We start from the raw sequence: 7,990 nt of genomic DNA, 5'->3' as shown, positions 1-7,990 counted from the left end.
TGCAACTTTCTACGGGCTTCTTCGGCTTGAGCCCGTGCCTGCGCTGATAGTGCGCGGCGTTTGCGGATGCGTTCTTCCAGCGTCGAACGATTCCGTTTGACACGGATCCATTCCATTGTTGGCGGCTTGGAAGAGGTGCTGTTCATCTGTTGTTGAGGCTGTTTGCCTCTCTTGTTCTTCAGACCCGCGTTGTAGCGGACTCCGTCGGTGGACTCCATCGCTTTGGCGAATTGTTTGGCCAAGCGTTGGCGTTGCCTTTGGCGGGCTCTCTTTGAGAGAGTCACCGCTCCTTTGGTGACGGAGGAATTGGTTGGAACCAGCTTGATCTGGTTGGAGGTTGGTGGAGCCTCACCCGACGCAACTTTGGCGTCAATCGGGATGAGGTCGTCGTTGGTAGCTTCAACTTCTTCGTACCAACGCACCTTTCTCCTGGAGGAGAACTTGGACTTCTTAGACTTGCGAGGGGAGGTAGATCCGGACGAGGATGAAAGGTACTCCTCGAACTTTTGTTGGTCGAACTCATACTCGACCTCCTCCTCGACCGGGATCGAGATCCGCGGCTGCGACGCAACGATCTCGGCAGCGAGATCGTTGGCTCCCACTGTGGTCGCCAGATTGTTCGCGGGGAAATTCGTTGCTTTCTTCATTAATGATTCCATTGTACACTCTTGTAACAGTTTATCGATTACAAAGATCCGGTCTTTTTATAAGATCCGGTTACAACGAAAATCAAATTGAAAAGAAATGAAAATTACAACTTTGTTTCCTTGTTTGTCGAACGAATCACGAGCTCCTGTTTTGCGGTCGCTCGCTTTGTGGGTTCTTTGCCTGCGCCGGGGTTGTTTGCCGTGGACCACCGCGAGATCTAGATCCGGTCGGATCTACGCAGTACGACGGGTATTATTTCACCAAGGAAATAATAGCCGGGGAGGATTGTTTCACCAAGGAAACAATCGTCCAAGTCTCGGGATCTAAGACCAAGCTTAGATCCAGAGTATGCCTGCGTAGATCTGAGATCTGATCCTCTCGAACACCTGCCTTATTTGACGTTGATGATCGCCGAGCACCAGATCTGGATGTGCAAGTCCTCGAAGTCCCAAAGCTTGAATCTTGTTAAGTTCTGAGTCTCCAATCCAGCAGGGCTTCACCTCTCCAAATTTTCCAACCCTTTGAAATGAAGAACCCCTTTGAGGTGGCTCGGCTTGGGCCGAGCCACCTGAAGTTGGCTCGGCTTAGGCCGAGCCCCTCTAGGTGGTGGTTTTGGTGTTTTCCGCCTTTGGTTCTGTCCGTGATTTGATTAACTTAGTCTTTGATTTGGTTGATCTGATTTGGCAGTAAATCCGGATCCCGATTAGGCAGTAAATCCACTTCTGAATCTGAGTCCGAAACTGATCTTGATTCGATCGTGATTCGTTCGAGTCCGCTCTCGGTTGGATGACTCGTTGACTCTTCGAACACTTGGCTTGATCCCGACCTGATTTGGCAGTAAATCTGGATCCCGATTAGGCAGTAAATCCGCTTCTGAGTTGGAGTCCGAAACCGATCTTGATTCGATCGTGATTCGTTCGAGTCCGCTCTCGGTTGGATGACTCGTTGACTCTTCGAACACTTGGCTTGATCCCGCACGCGAATGGATGTATTCCGTTGCTTGCGTGCGATTCGTCGATCTCGTCGCCTCGTTGGTTTGTCGGTTCGTGCCGAGCTGAGCTAAGGGACCTATAAGCAATTTTATATGCCTACAAGACATTTGTTTGGCTATCTCTAAATTAACTTTTCTTCCCAGAGAGAAGTTAGGATTAGCGTCATTCGAAGCGGACACAGACTTTCCTTTGTCAGCCATGTTGACAGTGACTTTCAGGAGTTCGTCATCTTGAATGGCCGATCTTCTTTTGCGGGAGCGTCTTGATCTAAGCCTTGACACTTCAGTTTTAAGTTTCTCGAATATCGAGACCCTTTGTGAAATGGTCCTGAGGTAACTATATCTTGATAATACTGCCCAGATAAGCTTTTCACAAGGACAATGAGAGCTTGCCTTTCGAGTATTCCTCTTTTGCGATCTGTTCACACCCCCAGTCTGATAGTATAGCTCATCAGTGTTGTGACCAGAGCAACCTATCGGTTGTTGGTTTGAATTTACATGTATAACATTGTCATCTGACGGACCCGTTTTCTTCTGAGAATGTAATGTCTTATTAGCATTCTTAGGAGTCGCACGTTCGGAACCACGCCTACGTGACGGTGGGACCTTAACGGGCTCCTGGTCTTGGATGTACACCCCTAAGTGGGTGGAAACTAGATTTTTCCCATATACGGGATGGCTTCGGCTTGTTCAGAGGACGTATATGACCCCCAATCTGAAGAGTCGCTCGGGGTTCATTCGTCGGTTCGGCTTGTTCAGAGGACGTATATGACCCCCAATCTGAAGAGTCGCTCGGGGTTCATTCGTCGGACCCAAGCATTGTTTAACCTGAGCTTTGCCTTGATCCTCGTGCAAAGGGCCAATGCAATTTGCCATTGTTATTTTGGATTAGGAGGGATCCACATTGTCATGAGGCTTCACCAGAGGTATAGGATCCATCGGAACAGGAACGAAACTCAACGAAAGTAGAGAAAAAGCTGCGGGAGCCTGTCCGGCTCAGGCCCACAACAAAGTGATCCACAGATGGTCAGGTCACATTGATGTGACCCGCCATGGACCGGGTCACATTGATGTGACCCACGCCGCTGGTCGGGGCACCTTGATGTGACCCGCGATCCTTAATCTTCTCGGTCACCATTCTGGACTTTGGCCTCTGAATTTGGTGTGGTTTTGGTGGTTTTTTGACCACTTATTCCTACTTCATGTCTTGAGCCTTTCGTACTAAGGCACGCGCGCATGTGGTACGTGCGCTGAGCTTTTGGATGCGCTTCTTGAGAGTTAAACGGGCTCTTTTGACAAGAACTCATTTGCTGGTTGATGACTTGGAGGAGGAATCAATTGTGTGCCATTGAGTCACTTGACGCTTCCTAAACTCCAGATCCATGTGATAACGAATCTCATCAATCGATTCCAAGGTCTTGGTAAGCTGACGTGCGTGGAGTTAGCGTTGTCTCTGATGAGCCCTCTTCGTCAAAATCGGCACGCCTTCGTTAAACAACTCCTATACTGAAGAGGAGTCATTGTGATCTAAAATCTCAGCTTCATTAGATGCCAGAGGAGCGTTGTGAGGGGAAGCCTCAGCAACAATTGAGCGAGAGTCACCCCGAGCCTTCGTTGGCATGTAAACCTTCTCAAAAGGTGAGATCTTCTTACACCTGCAGGGCGTAGAGGATCTTGAGGAGGAGGATGAGAGGTATTCCTCGAACTTGGTCTAGTCAAACTCATACTCGACCTCTACATCAACAGGGATCTTGATCCTTGGTTGCGACACGACAGACTCGGTGACGAGGCTGTTGGCTCCCACTGTGGTCGCCAGCATGTTTGGGGTGAAAAATGGTTTATTTATAGAATCCATTACAATTGTATATCAATTACAGATTCAAAAGAGTTAATATTTTTATAAGATTACTTGCTTACACGAATAAAAAAATTACAACTCTCTTCAAACACACGCAGAGGACGTTTATCACCCGCTGCTTGTGTGGGATCTTTACCTATGTCAGGGACACGTTAGTCCATGGATCGTCGCGGATCAGATCCGGTTGACAGATAAAAATTTAATGCTCTTGCTTCACTAAGGAAATAATCGCAAAATTGATAATCTCGACCAAGTGAGATTACGACTCTTCTTAAGATCAAAACAAAGTCTGATCTTAAGGAATGATGAAACGGGTCTTAGATCCTTCGAATAGCTCCCTCTCTATGCTAAAGTTTGCCAAGATCTGCTAGCCCTCCTCTGAAGTTCGTGGTTCACTCTCCAATTTAACAGCACCTCACCTCCAATTTTTAGATCACGTGAATAAGTGCCCTAGGCTTATATTTATAGGCTTCAGAAGCTTTGTTTTCGAATAAGATTTGATGATTTGGCCATATCTTCAGTTAATAATGGCCTAACCATGTTTAGATATGATATCCAAGTAGTTGGGAGCCTCTGAAATGAACAAATCCCAAGAAAACAGTTAAAACACGTTTTGGAGGTTTCGGGTGCCAGTCAGTCCAACGTAACCCACGGGCTTGCGCATCACCTTAAGGTGACCCGGCCCTGTGCGGGTCACATTAGAGTGACCCACATAGTATTTTGGCCTTAACTCTCACGAATGACCTCAGAATGAGGTGATTCAAGATGCGTTGGAAAGTTAATGAACAGAGATACAACTTTTCTCTTTTGAACTTTATCAGATTCAATGCGGTTCACATTGAAAATAATACTTTTTCGTGAGGGTCACTTCAAGGTGACCCGCACAGGTGCGGGTCACCTTAGTGTGACCCGCACAATAGTTTGGCCTTAACTCCTACGTATAACCTTAGAATGAGGTGATTCAAGATGCGTTGGAAAGCTGATGAAGAGTAATACAACTTTTATCTTTTGAGATTTTTCGGATTCGAATCATATCATGGTAAAAATATCACTTCTTCATGTGGGTCACCTCAAAGTAATCTGATTGTATTTGCTTCATCGTTTCACACATTTCATCGTTTCACACATTTCCACGTTTCACATGTGTTCTTTAGCTACTTTTTTTATAGCATCGGATGATTCACTTTGACTCAGGTAATTCTCTCTGACTCGGATAATAACATTCATCACCTTCTCTCCATTTTGAACTACGTGCGGGAACCTATAGGTAATTTTTGACACCTATACTCATCACTGTCCTGATAGTATTTAGTTTCACCACGGGAGCAAAAATGCCGGTGTAGTCAATTCCTTCCATCTGTTAGAATCTTTTGATAACTATCCGGGCCTTATATCTCCTGGAGTCATCCTGCTCCTCTTTCACCCAGTACACACATTTGTTGTGAAGTGTCTTCTTACCCATGGGCAACTCAGCTAGTTCACACGTTTGGTTTGAGATGAGAGACTTCATCTCATCTTTCATAGTAAGCTTCCACTTGCTCGCATCTCCACTCTGACAAGCTTCATCATAGATTTCAGACTCACCTCTATATGTCAGCAACAGATAGTTCATATATCTTATGTTAGGCACAGGAGGCTGAGAAGATCTTCTCAATATCGGAGCTAGTGCGTCAGGCTCCTGCGCACCATTCTATACAACATGCTCTTCTAGCTGAGGACCTTCTACAATGGGTTCTTTCGAGAGGTTACTCAGGACATCATCTGCATTTACAAATGCTGACTCGCTCTCTGAGTCATTTGTCTTGTGCATGTCCTTGTACATCACCTTCTCATTGAATATCACATATCTGCTCCAGACCGCTTTCTTGTTTTCATTATCCCAAATATGGTAGCCGAACTCATCTTCACCACAGCTGATGAAAGTGTATTTCTTAGACTTGGGATCAAGCTTATTTCTACCTTGATCACTAATATGCACATAAGCTACACTACCGAAACCTTTGAGATGTGAGAGTTTTACCTCCTTTCCGTATCATACCTCCTTTGGTATTCTGTGCTCCAATGGAACCGATGGACCTTGGTTGATTAAGTAAGTTATTGTGTTGACTGCTTTTGTCCAGAACTACTTCGATAGACCTAACTGTATACGAATGCTTTTGGCTTTCTCTATCTACGTTCTGTTCATCCGCTCAGCTACACCATTTTGTTGAGGCATACCGGGAACGGTTCTCTCCATTCTGATCCTATGCTCATAGCAGAGCATCTTGAATCTGGTATCTTCATATTCACCGCCATTATCGGTCCTGAGCTTTTTTATTCTCCGACCAGTCTCATTCTCGACCATAGCTTTCTATCTTCTGAAAGCCTCAAATACTTCTGACTTATACTTCAGAAAGTAGACCCACACTTTTTGAGAGTGATCATCGATAAAAGTCACGAAGTAGTATTTCCCACTAATGGACGTGGTGGTGGTTGGTCCCCAAACATTTTGAGTGAACGAGCTCTAGCTTCCCCTTCCTGGGGGTTCTGCCACTTGTCTGAAAGGTGATTCTCTTCTGCTTTTAAGTATGCATTCTTCACACATATCCATCTCCACTGACTGTAGTCCTAGAGTTTTCCCTTTGTGTACATGATCTTCATCCCCTTCTCACTCGTATGACCAAGTCTCTGGTGCCACAGCTTTGAAGTCTTATTGCCTGTTGTAATTGAGATCAAACAACATGCACTTGCTGTCATATACAGGGTACCAATCTTCTTGCCTTGGGTAATCATCATTGCGCCTTTTGAGATCTTCTAATCATCTCCATGGAAGGTCGTAGTGTATTCTTCGCCAGCCAGCTGGCCTACAGATATTAAGTTCTTTTTCAAGTCGGGAATATGCCTGACATCCTTCATCTCTTATACTGACCCGTTTAACTTAATTTTCACCACACCTTTGCCCACAATAGCACACGGTTGATCATCACCAATGTATACATATTCAAGATTTTCGGGGACATACTTCTCAAAGAATTCTTTCTAAGAAGTAGCATGGAACGACACTCCTGAATCTAACACTCAAGATTCCTCCTTGTTCTCCAAAGAGCATATCAATGCGTCATCTCCTCCTGAGGTGGAAGTAACATTCACCTCTGCCTTCGCCTTCTTCTCCTTCTGTGCACTCTTGCACTGATTCTTGTAATGCATGGTCTTTCCATAATTCCAATACTCGATAGCCTTCGAGCTGTTGCTTAGATTCCTTGACTTGGACCTCATGTCCTTTGATCTACCTCTGTAGTTTGATTTGTCTTGTCTGTTCCCTCTGGTTGAATTTCTACCTCTTAACTTTGTATGCAATACTAAAGAGGTTGTAGATTCACCTGACTCGCTTCGTCGGATCTCCTCACTGAGAACCAAATCACGAATGTCATCGAACTTCAACATGTTGCTTCCCAACGAGCTACTCGCAGCCGTGACTGTAGCGTTCCAGCTTTCTGGTAGGGAAAACAAAAGGATCAACGCTTAAACTTCTTCATCAAACTCAATTTCAACTAAACTCAATTGGGTTGTGACCGTGTTGAGTTCATTGATGTATTGTACTACTGACACGCCTTCCACCATTCTCAGATTGAATAACCGCCTCATCAAAAAACTTTGTTCATGACTGATGGCTTCTCATACATATTTGAGAGTGCTGCCATAAGACCCACTATGGTCTTCTCATTCGCAATATTAAACGCAACATTACGAGTTAATGTCAATCTGATAACTTCGTGGGCTTGTCTGTCTAGAAGGTTCCACTCATCTTCCTTCATAGAATCCGGCTTCTTCCCCAAGAGGGGTTGATATAGATTTTTCTGATACAAATAATCCTCTATCTGTATTTTTCAGAATCTAAAATCTGTTCCATCAAACTTCTCTAATCTTACCTTTCCTTCATCTGCGGTCATCGCTCCCACTTGAATCTAACTTTCTCTAAATCATTTCAGACTCTGATACCAGTTGTTGGGGAATACTCGGGGCTACGCTAAACCCCTAAAACAGTAAAAACGCGGTATAGAGAAAAGTACAATAAGATTTAACAAGGTTTGGCAAATTTGCCTATGTCCTCGGGAGCCACAATTGATTTCTTATTAATTAACAAGAAATTATAATACAAGAGTAGATATCAAACTTGAGATCTCTCAATATATGCAATACTAACACTGTAGCTATAGTATTTAATTCTCTCTCTTAAATTAAATCCCCCCTTCTTAATTTAATTCTCCTCTTCAATTCCCTTCTTCTGATTTTCCCTTCAAAATCGAGAGAGAGAGAGAGAGAGAGAGAGAGAGAGAGAGAGAGAGAGAGAGAGAGAGAGAGAGAGAGAGTGTGTGTGTGTGTGTGCTGGAGAAATAAATCACGAGAGGAGAGAGGAGATCTGCCACCGTCGAAATAACACGAGAAGAAGAGGCCACAATTCTCGTGCTTGGGGTTTTCCTTTTATAGGGAAACCCTAGTGATAGGCTGGCGTC

This window comes from Asparagus officinalis, chromosome 1, assembly GCF_001876935.1.
Source record: "Asparagus officinalis chromosome 1, Aspof.V1, whole genome shotgun sequence".
NCBI classification, from domain to species: domain Eukaryota; kingdom Viridiplantae; phylum Streptophyta; class Magnoliopsida; order Asparagales; family Asparagaceae; genus Asparagus; species Asparagus officinalis.
This window is presented reverse-complemented; position numbering follows the sequence as displayed.